This window comes from Hyla sarda, unplaced genomic scaffold (assembly GCF_029499605.1).
Source record: "Hyla sarda isolate aHylSar1 unplaced genomic scaffold, aHylSar1.hap1 scaffold_148, whole genome shotgun sequence".
NCBI lineage: Eukaryota > Metazoa > Chordata > Amphibia > Anura > Hylidae > Hyla > Hyla sarda.
Window position 1 is genome coordinate 146843 of NW_026608112.1, and position 19052 is coordinate 165894.

Genomic DNA, 19052 nt, shown 5'->3' on the forward strand with positions numbered 1-19052 from the left:
TCTGGGCGTATTATTCTTCTTTTTCTTCTTTTTTTTCGTCTAATGCATACCCCATCAGTGCAGCAATGCTTATTCAATACCGCCAGCAGATGGAGACACTGGGGGATAATTTTCTAAGGATTTATACTGATTTTTCCTGTCTGAATTTGTCGCACAGAAAGTTGCAGGCCAAATATGTGTGACATTTCTGCGACTTTAACTTCTAGAGCATTTTTACAACATTATACATAGGTGCTGAATACATAAAAAGCGACTGTTCAGCGACAGACAAGTCGCATCGGCTGAAAGTAGGCCAGAATGTCAGTCCATGTTGGAGCAGGTTTAGATACAGTCTAAAGTATAGATCTCAAAGTCTGTGCACAGAATTTAGCAAGGGCCTCGCACCTTCTGATGCATCAGGTAGGTGCACAATAGCATAGCCTAACCCTCTGTACTTTGGTCTATATTGATGCGGGACATAGACAGCCAGCTGATGACCAATCCATTAGTGCAATGGATGGCTGGAAGCATTTGTCTTTGCCTTTGCAATACCACAGAAGCAATGCATGGTCAATGTACAGCAATGACACACCTGTGTGAACAGCCAGGAGACCCCCCCCCCCCATGTTATGTTACATAGTTACATAGTTAGTACGGTCGAAAAAAGACATATGTCCATCAAGTTCAACCAGGGAATTAAGGGGTAGGGGTGTGGCGCGATATTGGGGAAGGGATGAGATTTTATATTTCTTCATAAGCATTAATCTTATTTTGTCAATTAGGAACATTCAGCACCCACCCGCTATCAAGGCAGCTGCCTATTATGTCATGCCCTACCTGCACAGGTGTGCTGGCTACTCAAATGATCCAATTAAGGAGGCCATTTAGTCAGCAGCAGCAGAAGTCCTGTGCCTGGACGCTCCAACAGCGGCCAGACACAAGCAGAAGCAGAAGCAGCAGAAGCAGCAGCAGCACCACCTTTTGTTTTTTGGCTGCAGCAGCAGCAAGGCCCACAGGGCTGGCTAGCTGGCTAGCCAGCAAGCAGGTAGCAATGAAAGTAGGAATCTTTCTTTTTAACCCTGTAAGGGGGTGGTGCACTGTACCCGAAGATACTGCCATATCGGGTCAATGCATAGGGCGACGGAAGCAAGCTTCGAAATCGGCCCCCGTTCTCAAAAATCCATTTAATATATGGTCCCCAGATAGGGGACGTATCAGATATTAAACTGATAAGAACAGATACTACACTTGATCTTAGCCAAAAGGCCGAGAAGCGATAACCGTGAAAGGGGCGGGCCCAACAAGGTGCCCTTCATGGGCACTATCACTGCTTGCTGTCAGGGAGGCTGCCAAACAATTTTCCATGCACACTCTGGGCTGGGGGGCAGTCAACCACCAGTACACACAGCAGAACCTAAACCCATACCATTATTGCTAAGCAGCAAGACAGGGGCCCATTGCACTCCCACGGGGCCTTTTTAAATGCAATCCATAACCCGGATTTGCCAGGAACCCTTCTTACTCCTCCTACTTGCATGTGACACTGGGCTTAGGATCTGCATAGGAAACACACACACAAGCACACACCTACCTTTGTTGCCTGCAGATGCCTCCTTGGCTGTCCCCAAACGGTATCAAACCAACACCCACGGGAAGCTGTAAGCATAGAGGACATGCCTGCACCCCATTGGACTTACCTGTGTGGGTTAAACCCGGGTTATTTGACAACCTATGGCGGTGATGGTTCTGCTCAGGCAGAGCAGTGCTGATGCTCCTCATAAAGCTGTCGCTGCTGTGAAGGTTCTAGGTGACATCACAAATCCCTATGGTTACATACACAACAAAGCTGGGTTGTTGTTGTTTACACTCTGCAAGGCCTGTGGAAGTGAGTGACATCATAGCACTGTAGTTCTGAGGGTTCTAGATGGATGCAACAATCTCCTGTTGCTTCTATGAAGGCCATAATAGACGACATCACCAAACAGCTCCATAGTCACATACACAGCAAAGGAGAGATGTTGTTTACACCTAGTGATGTCAGTGGTATTGAGTGACATCACAGCACAGTGCTAAGGCTCCTGGGCCTGGACACAGCAGCGGCTGCAATATCTCAACGGAGAATACGTTTATATATATGTGTGTGTGTGCGCGTATATATATATATATATATATATATATATATATATATTTCTCCGCCGAAATCACTTTTAAACCCATTTCCACCTTTTTTTCCCTTCTCTTCCTCTTACTTTTTTTTCACGTTTTTTTACGTTTTTCTCCTTTTCGCCTCTTTTCTGGGCGTATTATTCTTCTTTTTCTTCTTTTTTTTCGTCTAATGCATACCCCATCAGTGCAGCAATGCTTATTCAATACCGCCAGCAGATGGAGACACTGGGGGATAATTTTCTAAGGATTTATACTGATTTTTCCTGTCTGGATTTGTCGCACAGAAAGTTGCAGGCCAAATATGTGTGACATTTCTGCGACTTTAGCTTCTAGAGCATTTTTACAACATTATACATAGGTGCTGAATACATAAAAAGCGACTGTTCAGCGACAGACAAGTCGCATCGGCTGAAAGTAGGCCAGAATGTCAGTCCATGTTGGAGCAGGTTTAGATACAGTCTAAAGTATAGATCTCAAAGTCTGTGCACAGAATTTAGCAAGGGCCTCGCACCTTCTGATGCATCAGGTAGGTGCACAATAGCATAGCCTAACCCTCTGTACTTTGGTCTATATTGATGCGGGACATAGACAGCCAGCTGATGACCAATCCATTAGTGCAATGGATGGCTGGAAGCATTTGTCTTTGCCTTTGCAATACCACAGAAGCAATGCATGGTCAATGTACAGCAATGACACACCTGTGTGAACAGCCAGGAGACCCCCCCCCCCCCCATGTTATGTTACATAGTTACATAGTTAGTACGGTCGAAAAAAGACATATGTCCATCAAGTTCAACCAGGGAATTAAGGGGTAGGGGTGTGGCGCGATATTGGGGAAGGGATGAGATTTTATATTTCTTCATAAGCATTAATCTTATTTTGTCAATTAGGAACATTCAGCACCCACCCGCTATCAAGGCAGCTGCCTATCATGTCATGCCCTACCTGCACAGGTGTGCTGGCTACTCAAATGATCCAATTAAGGAGGCCATTTAGTCAGCAGCAGCAGAAGTCCTGTGCCTGGACGCTCCAACAGCGGCCAGACACAAGCAGAAGCAGAAGCAGCAGAAGCAGCAGCAGCACCACCTTTTGTTTTTTGGCTGCAGCAGCAGCAAGGCCCACAGGGCTGGCTAGCTGGCTAGCCAGCAAGCAGGTAGCAATGAAAGTAGGAATCTTTCTTTTTAACCCTGTAAGGGGGTGGTGCACTGTACCCGAAGATACTGCCATATCGGGTCAATGCATATGGCGACGGAAGCAAGCTTCGAAATCGGCCCCCGTTCTCAAAAATCCATTTAATATATGGTCCCCAGATAGGGGACGTATCAGATATTAAACTGATAAGAACAGATTTTTTTTTTAAGTTTCCCTCAGAACTAAATCATAGTTCTAAGATCTCATATGAACTAGATTTTTGTGCTCATCATCAGGTAACTTTTTTTTTTTTTTTTTTTTATTTATTTCCAGAATAAAACAAATTAAAACAACAAAACAACTAACAACAATAACTCAAATAAACCTTAATCCAAAATGAAACCCTTTCTCCATGCGAAAACTGCCAAATAATCAATTAAACCGAATTGAAGAGCTCCACTCTTCAAAGCTTCTTTGACAGGGACTGCCAACCATGGTGACACTTGGTAGGTCGCCATGAAGCGCCTTACATCAGGCTTCATGGACTGCATTATTTTTCCCCTCACAGATTCAAGCCGGGTATTCACTTTTATTTTAAATTTTACTAGGTCTTGAACAAATATTTCTTTTTCTTCCTTTGGGGCTTGGTCTAGCACCTCACCCAAATATCCAGAAAAATACTCACTGAGAATTATTTTCTTTAATTCCTCTGTGTGCTCCCCTTCAGAAGCCTCACTTACGCTTTCTTCTTCCATTTCTTTTCCTGTGTCCAACTTTTCTTTGCTCTTGCCAGAAACTTTTTTGGCCTCTGGAACTATATTCTCTTCTTTTGTCTTCCTCTTCAATTTCACCCCAACTTCCATAGCCTCAGATTTTTCCGGGCAGTCTTTAAAGAAGTGCCCAGTCTTTTTACAGGCCCTGCAGGTCTTACTTTGGCCACACTCAGAAAAGACATGACCTTCCTTTAGACATTTGGTACATATTATCTTTCCACAACTTTCATGCCCGTATTGTTTGCAGTTTTTGCAGAAAGTTCCCATCTCTGGGAAAAATAAATCCCCTGTGTCCTTCCCTATTTTAAACCGAGCTGGTGGGAGCAACAATCTTCCGGGCGCCCCCGCATCCTCTTTCAGTCTGCACAAGAACTTCCATTTTCCTGTCCAAAGCTGGTGTTGGTTAAGGACTTTACCTCTTTCCTCTACTTCCACACAAAATTCCTGCAAAAAGAGCTTGATGTCACTTTCTTTCGCGTATGGCGAGTACATCTTAACTGTGAACAGCTTGGTATTGTCCACAAAGTGCTCAACCAATTTTATGCCTTCCATCTTTGGATGATTCCGGGTTTTCTCCAAGGTTTCCAAAAATTTTCTGTAGAAAGACTTGCTGTTGAAAGTAACATCATAGACCCCCTTTCGAGGGTAATCCATGACTGTCAAGATCTCCATTCTTGGCACTTGGAACAGACCAAACAAGATCTCCACGATTAAGAAGTCCAGATTCTTTTCTCCTCTGGCTTGCTCCTCCACGATAAATCGAACAGCATTTTTGACCCGAGCATATTCAGGTATATCCGCCATGTCTGTTCAGCTGCCGAGATCTTCTTCCGTCCTCTGTTTGCAACCAGGCGACCCAGTAGCTGCCTGGTGATCACTTCTCGTTTCCTGGGGAGTAAGCCGTAACCCCAAAAGCAGCAAGGGGGTGAAGCTCCACCAAATAGGTAGAGCGATCCCCCAAGGCCAAGGCACGGGTACCCCAGGAACCTTCCAGCCAGACCAAGTGAGCAGATACTACACTTGATCTTAGCCAAAAGGCCGAGAAGCGATAACCGTGAAAGGGGCGGGCCCAACAAGGTGCCCTTCATGGGCACTATCACTGCTTGCTGTCAGGGAGGCTGCCAGACAATTTTCCATGCACACTCTGGGCTGGGGGGCAGTCAACCACCAGTACACACAGCAGAACCTAAACCCATACCATTATTGCTAAGCAGCAAGACAGGGGCCCATTGCACTCCCACGGGGCCTTTTTAAATGCAATCCATAACCCGGATTTGCCAGGAACCCTTCTTACTCCTCCTACTTGCATGTGACACTGGGCTTAGGATCTGCATAGGAAACACACACACAAGCACACACCTACCTTTGTTGCCTGCAGATGCCTCCTTGGCTGTCCCCAAACGGTATCAAACCAACACCCACGGGAAGCTGTAAGCATAGAGGACATGCCTGCACCCCATTGGACTTACCTGTGTGGGTTAAACCCGGGTTATTTGACAACCTATGGTGGTGATGGTTCTGCTCAGGCAGAGCAGTGCTGATGCTCCTCATAAAGCTGTCGCTGCTGTGAAGGTTCTAGGTGACATCACAAATCCCTATGGTTACATACACAACAAAGCTGGGTTGTTGTTGTTTACACTCTGCAAGGCCTGTGGAAGTGAGTGACATCATAGCACTGTAGTTCTGAGGGTTCTAGATGGATGCAACAATCTCCTGTTGCTTCTATGAAGGCCATAATAGACAACATCACCAAACAGCTCCATAGTCACATACAGAGCAAAGGAGAGATGTTGTTTACACCTAGTGATGTCAGTGGTATTGAGTGACATCACAGCACAGTGCTAAGGCTCCTGGGCCTGGACACAGCAGCGGCTGCAATATCTCAACGGAGAATACGTTTATATATATGTGTGTGTGTGCGCGTATATATATATATATATATATATATATATATATATATATATATATATTCTCCGCCGAAATCACTTTTAAACCCATTTCCACCTTTTTTTCCCTTCTCTTCCTCTTACTTTTTTTTCACGTTTTTTTACGTTTTTCTCCTTTTCGCCTCTTTTCTGGGCGTATTATTCTTCTTTTTCTTCTTTTTTTTCGTCTAATGCATACCCCATCAGTGCAGCAATGCTTATTCAATACCGCCAGCAGATGGAGACACTGGGGGATAATTTTCTAAGGATTTATACTGATTTTTCCTGTCTGAATTTGTCGCACAGAAAGTTGCAGGCCAAATATGTGTGACATTTCTGCGACTTTAGCTTCTAGAGCATTTTTACAACATTATACATAGGTGCTGAATACATAAAAAGCGACTGTTCAGCGACAGACAAGTCGCATCGGCTGAAAGTAGGCCAGAATGTCAGTCCATGTTGGAGCAGGTTTAGATACAGTCTAAAGTATAGATCTCAAAGTCTGTGCACAGAATTTAGCAAGGGCCTCGCACCTTCTGATGCATCAGGTAGGTGCACAATAGCATAGCCTAACCCTCTGTACTTTGGTCTATATTGATGCGGGACATAGACAGCCAGCTGATGACCAATCCATTAGTGCAATGGATGGCTGGAAGCATTTGTCTTTGCCTTTGCAATACCACAGAAGCAATGCATGGTCAATGTACAGCAATGACACACCTGTGTGAACAGCCAGGAGACCCCCCCCCCCCCCCCCCATGTTATGTTACATAGTTACATAGTTAGTACGGTCGAAAAAAGACATATGTCCATCAAGTTCAACCAGGGAATTAAGGGGTAGGGGTGTGGCGCGATATTGGGGAAGGGATGAGATTTTATATTTCTTCATAAGCATTAATCTTATTTTGTCAATTAGGAACATTCAGCACCCACCCGCTATCAAGGCAGCTGCCTATCATGTCATTCCCTACCTGCACAGGTGTGCTGGCTACTCAAATGATCCAATTAAGGAGGCCATTTAGTCAGCAGCAGCAGAAGTCCTGTGCCTGGACGCTCCAACAGTGGCCAGACACAAGCAGAAGCAGAAGCAGCAGAAGCACCACCTTTTGTTTTTTGGCTGCAGCAGCAGCAAGGCCCACAGGGCTGGCTAGCTGGCTAGCCAGCAAGCAGGTAGCAATGAAAGTAGGAATCTTTCTTTTTAACCCTGTAAGGGGGTGGTGCACTGTACCCGAAGATACTGCCATATCGGGTCAATGCATAGGGCGACGGAAGCAAGCTTCGAAATCGGCCCCCGTTCTCAAAAATCCATTTAATATATGGTCCCCAGATAGGGGACGTATCAGATATTAAACTGATAAGAACAGATACTACACTTGATCTTAGCCAAAAGGCCGAGAAGCGATAACCGTGAAAGGGGCGGGCCCAACAAGGTGCCCTTCATGGGCACTATCACTGCTTGCTGTCAGGGAGGCTGCCAGACAATTTTCCATGCACACTCTGGGCTGGGGGGCAGTCAACCACCAGTACACACAGCAGAACCTAAACCCATACCATTATTGCTAAGCAGCAAGACAGGGGCCCATTGCACTCCCACGGGGCCTTTTTAAATGCAATCCATAACCCGGATTTGCCAGGAACCCTTCTTACTCCTCCTACTTGCATGTGACACTGGGCTTAGGATCTGCATAGGAAACACACACACAAGCACACACCTACCTTTGTTGCCTGCAGATGCCTCCTTGGCTGTCCCCAAACGGTATCAAACCAACACCCACGGGAAGCTGTAAGCATAGAGGACATGCCTGCACCCCATTGGACTTACCTGTGTGGGTTAAACCCGGGTTATTTGACAACCTATGGCGGTGATGGTTCTGCTCAGGCAGAGCAGTGCTGATGCTCCTCATAAAGCTGTCGCTGCTGTGAAGGTTCTAGGTGACATCACAAATCCCTATGGTTACATACACAACAAAGCTGGGTTGTTGTTGTTTACAGTCTGCAAGGCCTGTGGAAGTGAGTGACATCATAGCACTGTAGTTCTGAGGGTTCTAGATGGATGCAACAATCTCCTGTTGCTTCTATGAAGGCCATAATAGACGACATCACCAAACAGCTCCATAGTCACATACACAGCAAAGGAGAGATGTTGTTTACACCTAGTGATGTCAGTGGTATTGAGTGACATCACAGCACAGTGCTAAGGCTCCTGGGCCTGGACACAGCAGCGGCTGCAATATCTCAACGGAGAATACGTTTATATATATGTGTGTGTGTGCGCGTATATATATATATATATATATATATATATATATATATATATATATTTCTCCGCCGAAATCACTTTTAAACCCATTTCCACCTTTTTTTCCCTTCTCTTCCTCTTACTTTTTTTTCACGTTTTTTTACGTTTTTCTCCTTTTCGCCTCTTTTCTGGGCGTATTATTCTTCTTTTTCTTCTTTTTTTTCGTCTAATGCATACCCCATCAGTGCAGCAATGCTTATTCAATACCGCCAGCAGATGGAGACACTGGGGGATAATTTTCTAAGGATTTATACTGATTTTTCCTGTCTGAATTTGTCGCACAGAAAGTTGCAGGCCAAATATGTGTGACATTTCTGCGACTTTAGCTTCTAGAGCATTTTTACAACATTATACATAGGTGCTGAATACATAAAAAGCGACTGTTCAGCGACAGACAAGTCGCATCGGCTGAAAGTAGGCCAGAATGTCAGTCCATGTTGGAGCAGGTTTAGATACAGTCTAAAGTATAGATCTCAAAGTCTGTGCACAGAATTTAGCAAGGGCCTCGCACCTTCTGATGCATCAGGTAGGTGCACAATAGCATAGCCTAACCCTCTGTACTTTGGTCTATATTGATGCGGGACATAGACAGCCAGCTGATGACCAATCCATTAGTGCAATGGATGGCTGGAAGCATTTGTCTTTGCCTTTGCAATACCACAGAAGCAATGCATGGTCAATGTACAGCAATGACACACCTGTGTGAACAGCCAGGAGACCCCCCCCCCCCCCATGTTATGTTACATAGTTACATAGTTAGTACGGTCGAAAAAAGACATATGTCCATCAAGTTCAACCAGGGAATTAAGGGGTAGGGGTGTGGCGCGATATTGGGGAAGGGATGAGATTTTATATTTCTTCATAAGCATTAATCTTATTTTGTCAATTAGGAACATTCAGCACCCACCCGCTATCAAGGCAGCTGCCTATCATGTCATGCCCTACCTGCACAGGTGTGCTGGCTACTCAAATGATCCAATTAAGGAGGCCATTTAGTCAGCAGCAGCAGAAGTCCTGTGCCTGGACGCTCCAACAGTGGCCAGACACAAGCAGAAGCAGAAGCAGAAGCAGCAGAAGCACCACCTTTTGTTTTTTGGCTGCAGCAGCAGCAAGGCCCACAGGGCTGGCTAGCTGGCTAGCCAGCAAGCAGGTAGCAATGAAAGTAGGAATCTTTCTTTTTAACCCTGTAAGGGGGTGGTGCACTGTACCCGAAGATACTGCCATATCGGGTCAATGCATAGGGCGACGGAAGCAAGCTTCGAAATCGGCCCCCGTTCTCAAAAATCCATTTAATATATGGTCCCCAGATAGGGGACGTATCAGATATTAAACTGATAAGAACAGATACTACACTTGATCTTAGCCAAAAGGCCGAGAAGCGATAACCGTGAAAGGGGCGGGCCCAACAAGGTGCCCTTCATGGGCACTATCACTGCTTGCTGTCAGGGAGGCTGCCAGACAATTTTCCATGCACACTCTGGGCTGGGGGGCAGTCAACCACCAGTACACACAGCAGAACCTAAACCCATACCATTATTGCTAAGCAGCAAGACAGGGGCCCATTGCACTCCCACGGGGCCTTTTTAAATGCAATCCATAACCCGGATTTGCCAGGAACCCTTCTTACTCCTCCTACTTGCATGTGACACTGGGCTTAGGATCTGCATAGGAAACACACACACAAGCACACACCTACCTTTGTTGCCTGCAGATGCCTCCTTGGCTGTCCCCAAACGGTATCAAACCAACACCCACGGGAAGCTGTAAGCATAGAGGACATGCCTGCACCCCATTGGACTTACCTGTGTGGGTTAAACCCGGGTTATTTGACAACCTATGGCGGTGATGGTTCTGCTCAGGCAGAGCAGTGCTGATGCTCCTCATAAAGCTGTCGCTGCTGTGAAGGTTCTAGGTGACATCACAAATCCCTATGGTTACATACACAACAAAGCTGGGTTGTTGTTGTTTACACTCTGCAAGGCCTGTGGAAGTGAGTGACATCATAGCACTGTAGTTCTGAGGGTTCTAGATGGATGCAACAATCTCCTGTTGCTTCTATGAAGGCCATAATAGACGACATCACCAAACAGCTCCATAGTCACATACACAGCAAAGGAGAGATGTTGTTTACACCTAGTGATGTCAGTGGTATTGAGTGACATCACAGCACAGTGCTAAGGCTCCTGGGCCTGGACACAGCAGCGGCTGCAATATCTCAACGGAGAATACGTTTATATATATGTGTGTGTGTGCGCGTATATATATATATATATATATATATATATATATATATATATATATTTCTCCGCCGAAATCACTTTTAAACCCATTTCCACCTTTCTTTCCCTTCTCTTCCTCTTACTTTTTTTTCACGTTTTTTTTACGTTTTTCTCCTTTTCGCCTCTTTTCTGGGCGTATTATTCTTCTTTTTCTTCTTTTTTTTCGTCTAATGCATACCCCATCAGTGCAGCAATGCTTATTCAATACCGCCAGCAGATGGAGACACTGGGGGATAATTTTCTAAGGATTTATACTGATTTTTCCTGTCTGAATTTGTCGCACAGAAAGTTGCAGGCCAAATATGTGTGACATTTCTGCGACTTTAGCTTCTAGAGCATTTTTACAACATTATACATAGGTGCTGAATACATAAAAAGCGACTGTTCAGCGACAGACAAGTCGCATCGGCTGAAAGTAGGCCAGAATGTCAGTCCATGTTGGAGCAGGTTTAGATACAGTCTAAAGTATAGATCTCAAAGTCTGTGCACAGAATTTAGCAAGGGCCTCGCACCTTCTGATGCATCAGGTAGGTGCACAATAGCATAGCCTAACCCTCTGTACTTTGGTCTATATTGATGCGGGACATAGACAGCCAGCTGATGACCAATCCATTAGTGCAATGGATGGCTGGAAGCATTTGTCTTTGCCTTTGCAATACCACAGAAGCAATGCATGGTCAATTTACAGCAATGACACACCTGTGTGAACAGCCAGGAGACCCCCCCCCCCCCATGTTATGTTACATAGTTACATAGTTAGTACGGTCGAAAAAAGACATATGTCCATCAAGTTCAACCAGGGAATTAAGGGGTAGGGGTGTGGCGCGATATTGGGGAAGGGATGAGATTTTATATTTCTTCATAAGCATTAATCTTATTTTGTCAATTAGGAACATTCAGCACCCACCCGCTATCAAGGCAGCTGCCTATCATGTCATGCCCTACCTGCACAGGTGTGCTGGCTACTCAAATGATCCAATTAAGGAGGCCATTTAGTCAGCAGCAGCAGAAGTCCTGTGCCTGGACGCTCCAACAGCGGCCAGACACAAGCAGAAGCAGAAGCAGCAGAAGCAGCAGCAGCACCACCTTTTGTTTTTTGGCTGCAGCAGCAGCAAGGCCCACAGGGCTGGCTAGCTGGCTAGCCAGCAAGCAGGTAGCAATGAAAGTAGGAATCTTTCTTTTTAACCCTGTAAGGGGGTGGTGCACTGTACCCGAAGATACTGCCATATCGGGTCAATGCATAGGGCGACGGAAGCAAGCTTCGAAATCGGCCCCCGTTCTCAAAAATCCATTTAATATATGGTCCCCAGATAGGGGACGTATCAGATATTAAACTGATAAGAACAGATTTTTTTTTTTAGTTAACCCTCAGAACTCCATCAGAGCTCTAAGATCTTATTTGAGCTTGATTTTTTGTTCATCATCAGGAAAACCCGTTTTTCTTTATTTCTTTATCTCTTTTTTTTTTTTTTTTTTTTTAAACAATAAAAGAAACCATATTTAAAACATAAAAAAATTATCAAACCAAAACTAACCATACTATAATTCTATAATTTCTTAAAGAAAAATTACCCAAATGTCATTCCTCTTCTCCATGCAAAGACCATCAAGAAGTCTAAGAAACCACAAGTTATAGATCCACTCAGCATCTCACTTTTGGCTGGAATCGCCAGCCACGCTGGAACCTTGTATGTTTCCACAAATCTATCTATATCTGCGTGAAAGGAACAATAGACTTTATCCCTTGCTTCATTGACTTTGATTCCCAATCTTTCTTTCAGATTTCCCAAATCCTCGTCAAAGGCTTTTTTCTCTTTTTTTTGACACACTCTTGAAGACAACATCAAGAGAGCCTCCATACTCTACCGGTACATATTCTTCTTCATTTTCTTTCCTTTTCTTCTCCTCCATCACTTTCCTGGTTGGAGTTTCCTCCTCTTCAGGTTCTTCCCTCACATCAGTTTCCTCCTCCCTACTTCGTTTCATAACCTCCTTTTTCTTCTTCTTCTTCTTAGGACACATTACTGCCAGGTGTCCCTCATCACCACATAGATGACACTTTTTCTTCACCTTACATGCTTCTGGCTCATGGCCTTCTTCTTGGCATTTATAGCACCAAACAATATCACAAAAATCTTTCCTATGGCCATACCTTTTACACTTTCGACAAAAGTCGTCCATGCCTGAAAAGAACAGGTCACCATTTACTGGGCCAATCTTAAAACGCCCTGGGGGATAAATTAGCTTTCCATCAGGTGTTTTCTGAAACTTCACTTGAAATTTCCACTTTGTCGTCCAAAGTCCATATTGATTATAGATCTTGCCTTTTGGCTTCACCTCCTCACAGAATCTAGAAAGGAACAGAACAATCTCTTCTTCTGTGATATACGGACTGTACATCCTCACAGTTATAAGTCTTTCCCGAGTCGGGAAATGGGGAGTAATCTCTACCCCTCCCAACTTAGGGTGCGACTTCCACAGCAATGCTTTATTGCAGAACACACCATAGTCCTCCTCCGAAACCAGAACCACATCATAGACTCCACTTCTTGGAAATTCCAGCATCGATAATATCTGGTCCTTCCTCAGCTCAAAAAGCTGGAACAAAATCTCCTCCACCACGAAGAATAAACCTCTCTCCTTCTTTCCAGCATCCAAAAGAGTAATTCGGACTCCATTTCGTAGTCTGGCGTAGCTAGGTACACCTCCAGCAGGCTCTTCTTTCTTGCCAGCCTCCTCCATCGCAGAAAAAACACCTCCCCTACTGCAGGCAGGTAGGTAGTGATCGCTCCTCGTTGCCCGGGGACTAAGCCGCAACCCTGATGTCAGCAAGGGGGTTTAGTCCCACCATATAGATGGGACGATCCCCCAGGGAAAAGGAGCGGGTACCCCGGGCACCTTCCAGCCAGATCAAGCAAACAGATACTACACTTGATCTTAGCCAAAAGGCCGAGAAGCGATAACCGTGAAAGGGGCGGGCCCAACAAGGTGCCCTTCATGGGCACTATCACTGCTTGCTGTCAGGGAGGCTGCCAGACAATTTTCCATGCACACTCTGGGCTGGGGGGCAGTCAACCACCAGTACACACAGCAGAACCTAAACCCATACCATTATTGCTAAGCAGCAAGACAGGGGCCCATTGCACTCCCACGGGGCCTTTTTAAATGCAATCCATAACCCGGATTTGCCAGGAACCCTTCTTACTCCTCCTACTTGCATGTGACACTGGGCTTAGGATCTGCATAGGAAACACACACACAAGCACACACCTACCTTTGTTGCCTGCAGATGCCTCCTTGGCTGTCCCCAAACGGTATCAAACCAACACCCACGGGAAGCTGTAAGCATAGAGGACATGCCTGCACCCCATTGGACTTACCTGTGTGGGTTAAACCCGGGTTATTTGACAACCTATGGCGGTGATGGTTCTGCTCAGGCAGAGCAGTGCTGATGCTCCTCATAAAGCTGTCGCTGCTGTGAAGGTTCTAGGTGACATCACAAATCCCTATGGTTACATACACAACAAAGCTGGGTTGTTGTTGTTTACACTCTGCAAGGCCTGTGGAAGTGAGTGACATCATAGCACTGTAGTTCTGAGGGTTCTAGATGGATGCAACAATCTCCTGTTGCTTCTATGAAGGCCATAATAGACGACATCACCAAACAGCTCCATAGTCACATACACAGCAAAGGAGAGATGTTGTTTACACCTAGTGATGTCAGTGGTATTGAGTGACATCACAGCACAGTGCTAAGGCTCCTGGGCCTGGACACAGCAGCGGCTGCAATATCTCAACGGAGAATACGTTTATATATATGTGTGTGTGTGCGCGTATATATATATATATATATATATATATATATATATATTTCTCCGCCGAAATCACTTTTAAACCCATTTCCACCTTTTTTTCCCTTCTCTTCCTCTTACTTTTTTTTCACGTTTTTTTACGTTTTTCTCCTTTTCGCCTCTTTTCTGGGCGTATTATTCTTCTTTTTCTTCTTTTTTTTCGTCTAATGCATACCCCATCAGTGCAGCAATGCTTATTCAATACCGCCAGCAGATGGAGACACTGGGGGATAATTTTCTAAGGATTTATACTGATTTTTCCTGTCTGAATTTTCGCACAGAAAGTTGCAGGCCAAATATGTGTGACATTTCTGCGACTTTAGCTTCTAGAGCATTTTTACAACATTATACATAGGTGCTGAATACATAAAAAGCGACTGTTCAGCGACAGACAAGTCGCATCGGCTGAAAGTAGGCCAGAATGTCAGTCCATGTTGGAGCAGGTTTAGATACAGTCTAAAGTATAGATCTCAAAGTCTGTGCACAGAATTTAGCAAGGGCCTCGCACCTTCTGATGCATCAGGTAGGTGCACAATAGCATAGCCTAACCCTCTGTACTTTGGTCTATATTGATGCGGGACATAGACAGCCAGCTGATGACCAATCCATTAGTGCAATGGATGGCTGGAAGCATTTGTCTTTGCCTTTGCAATACCACAGAAGCAATGCATGGTCAATGTACAGCAATGACACACCTGTGTGAACAGCCAGGAGACCCCCCCCCCCATGTTATGTTACATAGTTACATAGTTAGTACGGTCGAAAAAAGACATATGTCCATCAAGTTCAACCAGGGAATTAAGGGGTAGGGGTGTGGCGCGATATTGGGGAAGGGATGAGATTTTATATTTCTTCATAAGCATTAATCTTATTTTGTCAATTAGGAACATTCAGCACCCACCCGCTATCAAGGCAGCTGCCTATCATGTCATGCCCTACCTGCACAGGTGTGCTGGCTACTCAAATGATCCAATTAAGGAGGCCATTTAGTCAGCAGCAGCAGAAGTCCTGTGCCTGGACGCTCCAACAGCGGCCAGACACAAGCAGAAGCAGAAGCAGCAGAAGCAGCAGCAGCACCACCTTTTGTTTTTTGGCTGCAGCAGCAGCAAGGCCCACAGGGCTGGCTAGCTGGCTAGCCAGCAAGCAGGTAGCAATGAAAGTAGGAATCTTTCTTTTTAACCCTGTAAGGGGGTGGTGCACTGTACCCGAAGATACTGCCATATCGGGTCAATGCATAGGGCGACGGAAGCAAGCTTCGAAATCGGCCCCCGTTCTCAAAAATCCATTTAATATATGGTCCCCAGATAGGGGACGTATCAGATATTAAACTGATAAGAACAGATACTACACTTGATCTTAGCCAAAAGGCCGAGAAGCGATAACCGTGAAAGGGGCGGGCCCAACAAGGTGCCCTTCATGGGCACTATCACTGCTTGCTGTCAGGGAGGCTGCCAGACAATTTTCCATGCACACTCTGGGCTGGGGGGCAGTCAACCACCAGTACACACAGCAGAACCTAAACCCATACCATTATTGCTAAGCAGCAAGACAGGGGCCCATTGCACTCCCACGGGGCCTTTTTAAATGCAATCCATAACCCGGATTTGCCAGGAACCCTTCTTACTCCTCCTACTTGCATGTGACACTGGGCTTAGGATCTGCATAGGAAACACACACACAAGCACACACCTACCTTTGTTGCCTGCAGATGCCTCCTTGGCTGTCCCCAAACGGTATCAAACCAACACCCACGGGAAGCTGTAAGCATAGAGGACATGCCTGCACCCCATTGGACTTACCTGTGTGGGTTAAACCCGGGTTATTTGACAACCTATGGCGGTGATGGTTCTGCTCAGGCAGAGCAGTGCTGATGCTCCTCATAAAGCTGTCGCTGCTGTGAAGGTTCTAGGTGACATCACAAATCCCTATGGTTACATACACAACAAAGCTGGGTTGTTGTTGTTTACACTCTGCAAGGCCTGTGGAAGTGAGTGACATCATAGCACTGTAGTTCTGAGGGTTCTAGATGGATGCAACAATCTCCTGTTGCTTCTATGAAGGCCATAATAGACGACATCACCAAACAGCTCCATAGTCACATACACAGCAAAGGAGAGATGTTGTTTACACCTAGTGATGTCAGTGGTATTGAGTGACATCACAGCACAGTGCTAAGGCTCCTGGGCCTGGACACAGCAGCGGCTGCAATATCTCAACGGAGAATACGTTTATATATATGTGTGTGTGTGCGCGTATATATATATATATATATATATATATATATATATATATTCTCCGCCGAAATCACTTTTAAACCCATTTCCACCTTTTTTTCCCTTCTCTTCCTCTTACTTTTTTTTCACGTTTTTTTACGTTTTTCTCCTTTTCGCCTCTTTTCTGGGCGTATTATTCTTCTTTTTCTTCTTTTTTTTCGTCTAATGCATACCCCATCAGTGCAGCAATGCTTATTCAATACCGCCAGCAGATGGAGACACTGGGGGATAATTTTCTAAGGATTTATACTGATTTTTCCTGTCTGAATTTGTCGCACAGAAAGTTGCAGGCCAAATATGTGTGACATTTCTGCGACTTTAGCTTCTAGAGCATTTTTACAACATTATACATAGGTGCTGAATACATAAAAAGCGACTGTTCAGCGACAGACAAGTCGCATCGGCTGAAAGTAGGCCAGAATGTCAGTCCATGTTGGAGCAGGTTTAGATACAGTCTAAAGTATAGATCTCAAAGTCTGTGCACAGAATTTAGCAAGGGCCTCGCACCTTCTGATGCATCAGGTAGGTGCACAATAGCATAGCCTAACCCTCTGTACTTTGGTCTATATTGATGCGGGACATAGACAGCCAGCTGATGACCAATCCATTAGTGCAATGGATGGCTGGAAGCATTTGTCTTTGCCTTTGCAATACCACAGAAGCAATGCATGGTCAATGTACAGCAATGACACACCTGTGTGAACAGCCAGGAGACCCCCCCCCCCCCCCATGTTATGTTACATAGTTACATAGTTAGTACGGTCGAAAAAAGACATATGTCCATCAAGTTCAACCAGGGAATTAAGGGGTAGGGGTGTGGCGCGATATTGGGGAAGGGATGAGATTTTATATTTCTTCATAAGCATTAATCTTATTTTGTCAATTAGGAACATTCAGCACCCACCCGCTATCAAGGCAGCTGCCTATCATGTCATGCCCTACCTGCACAGGTGTGCTGGCTACTCAAATGATCCAATTAAGGAGGCCATTTAGTCAGCAGCAGCAGAAGTCCTGTGCCTGGACGCTCCAACAGCGGCCAGACACAAGCAGAAGCAGAAGCAGCAGAAGCAGCAGCAGCACCACCTTTTGTTTTTTGGCTGCAGCAGCAGCAAGGCCCACAGGGCTGGCTAGCTGGCTAGCCAGCAAGCAGGTAGCAATGAAAGTAGGAATCTTTCTTTTTAACCCTGTAAGGGGGTGGTGCACTGTACCCGAAGATACTGCCATATCGGGTCAATGCATAGGGCGACGGAAGCAAGCTTCGAAATCGGCCCCCGTTCTCAAAAATCCATTTAATATATGGTCCCCAGATAGCTGACGTATCAGATATTAAACTGATAAGAACAGATACTACACTTGATCTTAGCCAAAAGGCCGAGAAGCGATAACCGTGAAAGGGGCGGGCCCAACAAGGTGCCCTTCATGGGCACTATCACTGCTTGCTGTCAGGGAGGCTGCCAGACAATTTTCCATGCACACTCTGGGCTGGGGGGCAGTCAACCACCAGTACACACAGCAGAACCTAAACCCATACCATTATTGCTAAGCAGCAAGACAGGGGCCCATTGCACTCCCACGGGGCCTTTTTAAATGCAATCCATAACCCGGATTTGCCAGGAACCCTTCTTACTCCTCCTACTTGCATGTGACACTGGGCTTAGGATCTGCATAGGAAACACACACACAAGCACACACCTACCTTTGTTGCCTGCAGATGCCTCCTTGGCTGTCCCCAAACGGTATCAAACCAACACCCACGGGAAGCTGTAAGCATAGAGGACATGCCTGCACCCCATTGGACTTACCTGTGTGGGTTAAACCCGGGTTATTTGACAACCTATGGCGGTGATGGTTCTGCTCAGGCAGAGCAGTGCTGATGCTCCTCATAAAGCTGTCGCTGCTGTGAAGGTTCTAGGTGACATCACAAATCCCTATGGTTACATACACAACAAAGCTGGGTTGTTGTTGTTTACACTCTGCAAGGCCTGTGGAAGTGAGTGACATCATAGCACTGTAGTTCTGAGGGTTCTAGATGGATGCAACAATCTCCTGTTGCTTCTATGAAGGCCATAATAGACGACATCACCAAACAGCTCCATAGTCACATACACAGCAAAGGAGAGATGTTGTTTACACCTAGTGATGTCAGTGGTATTGAGTGACATCACAGCACAGTGCTAAGGCTCCTGGGCCTGGACACAGCAGCGGCTGCAATATCTCAACGGAGAATACGTTTATATATATGTGTGTGTGTGCGCGTATATATATATATATATATATATATATATATATATATATATATATATTTCTCCGCCGAAATCACTTTTAAACCCATTTCCACCTTTTTTTCCCTTCTCTTCCTCTTACTTTTTTTTCACG

General features: G+C 45.4%; 7 non-coding genes and 2 pseudogenes across 7 annotated transcripts; all 9 read right to left on the reverse strand.

Annotated features, from left to right (window-relative positions):
- Positions 1-1066: 1066 nt before the first annotated feature.
- Positions 1067-1257, reverse strand: LOC130308334 (U2 spliceosomal RNA). Its single transcript, XR_008857316.1, has one exon. It is a non-coding gene; the product is annotated as a U2 spliceosomal RNA (small nuclear RNA).
- A 2083-nt stretch (positions 1258-3340) lies between these two features.
- LOC130308493 (U2 spliceosomal RNA) lies at positions 3341-3522 on the reverse strand. The gene has a single exon (XR_008857463.1). It is a non-coding gene; the product is annotated as a U2 spliceosomal RNA (small nuclear RNA).
- Positions 3523-4946: 1424 nt separating this feature from the next.
- LOC130308503 (U2 spliceosomal RNA) lies at positions 4947-5099 on the reverse strand (annotated as a pseudogene).
- Positions 5100-7186: 2087 nt separating this feature from the next.
- LOC130308335 (U2 spliceosomal RNA) lies at positions 7187-7377 on the reverse strand. Its single transcript, XR_008857317.1, has one exon. It is a non-coding gene; the product is annotated as a U2 spliceosomal RNA (small nuclear RNA).
- A 2088-nt stretch (positions 7378-9465) lies between these two features.
- Positions 9466-9656, reverse strand: LOC130308337 (U2 spliceosomal RNA). The gene has a single exon (XR_008857319.1). It is a non-coding gene; the product is annotated as a U2 spliceosomal RNA (small nuclear RNA).
- A 2091-nt stretch (positions 9657-11747) lies between these two features.
- Positions 11748-11932, reverse strand: LOC130308486 (U2 spliceosomal RNA). The gene has a single exon (XR_008857457.1). It is a non-coding gene; the product is annotated as a U2 spliceosomal RNA (small nuclear RNA).
- Positions 11933-13383: 1451 nt separating this feature from the next.
- Positions 13384-13513, reverse strand: LOC130308500 (U2 spliceosomal RNA; annotated as a pseudogene).
- Positions 13514-15592: 2079 nt separating this feature from the next.
- On the reverse strand, positions 15593-15783 carry LOC130308338 (U2 spliceosomal RNA). Its single transcript, XR_008857320.1, has one exon. It is a non-coding gene; the product is annotated as a U2 spliceosomal RNA (small nuclear RNA).
- A 2085-nt stretch (positions 15784-17868) lies between these two features.
- Positions 17869-18059, reverse strand: LOC130308469 (U2 spliceosomal RNA). Its single transcript, XR_008857446.1, has one exon. It is a non-coding gene; the product is annotated as a U2 spliceosomal RNA (small nuclear RNA).
- Between the last annotated feature and the right edge of the window lie 993 nt (positions 18060-19052).